Source organism: Tupaia chinensis, unplaced genomic scaffold, assembly GCF_000334495.1.
Source record: "Tupaia chinensis unplaced genomic scaffold, TupChi_1.0 Scaffold000133_1, whole genome shotgun sequence".
Lineage (NCBI taxonomy): Eukaryota > Metazoa > Chordata > Mammalia > Scandentia > Tupaiidae > Tupaia > Tupaia belangeri.
This window is the reverse complement of record NW_006159602.1, coordinates 4,369,475-4,372,948: the sequence shown is the minus strand read 5'-3', so window position 1 is coordinate 4,372,948 and position 3,474 is coordinate 4,369,475.

Here is a 3,474-nt window from a genome sequence, read left to right as displayed (position 1 = left end):
CTCCAAAAATGAAAGAAAGAAAGAAAGAAAGAAAGAAAGAAAGAAAGAAAGAAAGAAAGAAAGAAAGAAAGAAAGAAAAAAGAAAAAGAATAGAAAAGAAAGGAAGAAGGAAAAAGAAAAAAAAAGAATTCAGAATATTCATAGTGACAAAACTAAATGAGATGCAAGAGAAAAGAGATAATGAACTCCAGAAGATACAAGAGGAATGAAACAATGAGCTCCAGAAGATGAAGAAGTTCTTTTGTGATTTGAAAGAAGAAATAGACATCATAAAAAAGAATCAGACAGAACTGTTAGAGATAAAGACTGTGACATGGGAAATCAAAACCTTCCTTGAAAGTATCAAAAGCAGATTAGATCATGCAGAAGACACAGTCTTGGAAATAGAAGATAAAACCTCTGATCTAGAAAAAAATCACCAAAAAGACTGAGAAAATAACCAGTAAAAAATGACAATAATATACAAGAAATACTAGATACCATTAAATGCCCAAACATCCAGATAATTTGTATCCCAGAAGGTGAAGAAACTAATAAGGGCATTGATAATCTATTCCATGAAATCCGGGAAGAAAATTTTCCAAATCTAGACAAGTACTCAAACATCCAGACTCAAGCAATACAAAGGACCCCAAATAGAATCAACCCAAGAGGGGACCAACAGTTGGCATAATGGCTATGTCGCTGGACCCCAATGTAATCGACCGCAGTTCGAGACCCGGACCTGGTGGCTTAAACTCACGCCAGGTGCGAGTATGTGCTTACCCAAAATCCTGAGAGGCTTGCGGCATGGCCATCTCCCCTTGGTGGTGATTTCTCACTTTCTGCCTCCCTGTCTCTGTCTTTCTAGTGAGTGCACACACCCTAAAAACCTCTCCAAAAAAAGAAAAAAGAATCAACCCAAGAAGATCTCCTCCATGGCACATTATAGCCATATTGATCAGAACCACAGATAAAGACAAGATAATAAAATTGGCAAGAGAGAAATGTTGTTACCTTCAACAGTTATCCCATTAGGCTAACTTTGGACCTCTAACCAGAAACAACACAAGCAAGGAAAGACTGGAAAAATATATTCAAAGTCTTAAATGAAAAAAAATTTCAACCAAGATTATTATACCCAGGAATATTATCGTTCAAAGGGGAAGAAAAGATAAAAAAACATTTATCAACACCAGACCAGCTCTTCAAGAAGCTGGGAAGGGAGTGCTATACCAGGAAGACTAAAGACATACAGACAGAAATAAGAGGGAAAAAAAGAAAACACACACAAGAAGATGCCCAATTTAATCATAGGAATAAGTCTGGAAATATCGATAATAGCATTGAATATTTTTTTTCTTTTTTTGGAGAGGTTTTTGTTATAGGGTATGTGCGCTTGCCAGAAAGAGAGAGACAGAGAGACAGAAAGCGAGAAATCACTCCCCCCAAAGGGAATGGCCACGCCACAGTCCCTTCTCCTTCATTCTCCTCTCGGGATCTTGGGCACACATGCACATGTGCCTGGCGTGAGTTTAAGCCATCGGGCCCAGGACTTGAACCACGGTCGACTACATGGAAGTCCAGTGATCTAGCCATTACGCTAACTGCTGGAACCAGCACTGAATGTTAATGGGTTAAATTCTCCAATCAAGAGACACAGACTGGCTGAATGGAAAAACAAACAAACAAACAAACAAATAACCAGAAACCCTCTATCTGCTGCCTGCAAGAAACACACCTCATGGATAAAGACACATATAGACTAAAAGTGCAGGGCTGGAAAAAAGTATCTCATGCAACCAGAAACCAAAAATGGGCTAGAGTTGCAATATTGATCTTAGACAAAATAGACTTTAAGACAAAAACCATAAGAAAAGACAAAGAAAAGCCTTATATAATAGTAAAAGGGCTAATTCATCAAAAAGATATAATGCTTATAAATAGCTATACACTCAACTCAGGAGCACCCAAAGGTGTAAAGGAAAGACTGCTAGACCTAAAAGGAGAGAGAGACTACACCACACTAAACGTTGGCGATCTCAACATTCCATTATCTCCTATAGACAAATCATCTAGACACAAAATAAGCAGAGTGATACAGGATCTAAACAACACCATTAATTGAATAAACTTGACAGACATCTAGAGAACATTCCACCAAAAACCCACAATATATACATTTTTCTTGCCCCATATGGAACATTTTCAAAGATTGACCACATGATAGTGCACAAAACAAACCTGGCATATAAACTATATCCAGCATCTTCTCTGACCATGATGGAATTAAACTTAATATTAATTTCAGGAAAAACCCTTTAAAATCCACAAACACAAAAAAACTAAACAGCCTACTCCTGAATGATTTCACAACTACTTAAGTAGTTAAGACTGAAATCAATAGATTCATGGAAACCAATGATAATGAATACACGAGTCTCCATAATTTATGGGACACAGCAAAAGTAGTCATAAGAGGCAAGTTCATACCAATAAGTATGGATAATAAATATGGAGAGGTGGCAAATACACAACCTAACATCATGACTCAGGGAATTAAAAAACAAAAATAAACAGCAACAATAACAAAATTTTAAAAAAATGCCAAGAAAAAAGAAATAGTAAAGATTTGAGCAAAGCTGGTTCTTTGAAAGACAAACAAGATTGACACACCATTAGCTAGTCTAATTAAAAAGACAGAAAAGAACCAGATAAATCAAATTCTCAATGAAAGAGACAATATTACAACAGACGCACTAGAAATACAAAACATCACTAGAGGATACTATGAACAACTATAGGTCAACAAACAAGAAAACCTGAATGAGATGGACAAATTCCTGCACAAATATAATCTACCAAGATTGAATCAGGAGGACATAGAAAGCTTGAATAGACTCATAACAAGCAATGAGATTGAATCAGTAATTAACAACCTCCCAATGAAGAAAAGCCCATGTCTTGATGGGTTCACATCTGGATTCTATGAAACTTTTTAAGAAGAGTTAACCTTCATTCTACTCATATTATTTCTAAAGATCCAAAAGGAAAGAACCCTCCCAAGTTCATTTTATGAAGCCTCCATCACCCTCATCCCCAAAACAGATAAGGACATGACAAGAAAATAAAACTACAGACCAGTATCTGATGAATATAGATGCAAAAATCCTCAACAAGATACTAGCAGGACTAGCAGTTGGTGTAATGGCTATGTCGCTGGACTCCCATGTAGTTGACCATGGTTCAAGTCCCAGACCTGGTGGCTTAAACTCACTCTGGGTGTGTGTGTGTGTCTGTGTGTCCAAGCCCCTGAAAGGAGAATGGAGGAGAAGGGATTGTGGTGTGACCATCTTTCCTGTGGGGTGATTTGTCACTTTCTGTCTCTCTGTCTCTCTCTGTCTTTCTGGTGAGCACATGTGCCCTATAGCAAAAACTTCTTCAAAAAAAAAAGAAAAGAAAAAAGAAAAAAAAAAAGAAAAGATATTACCAAGT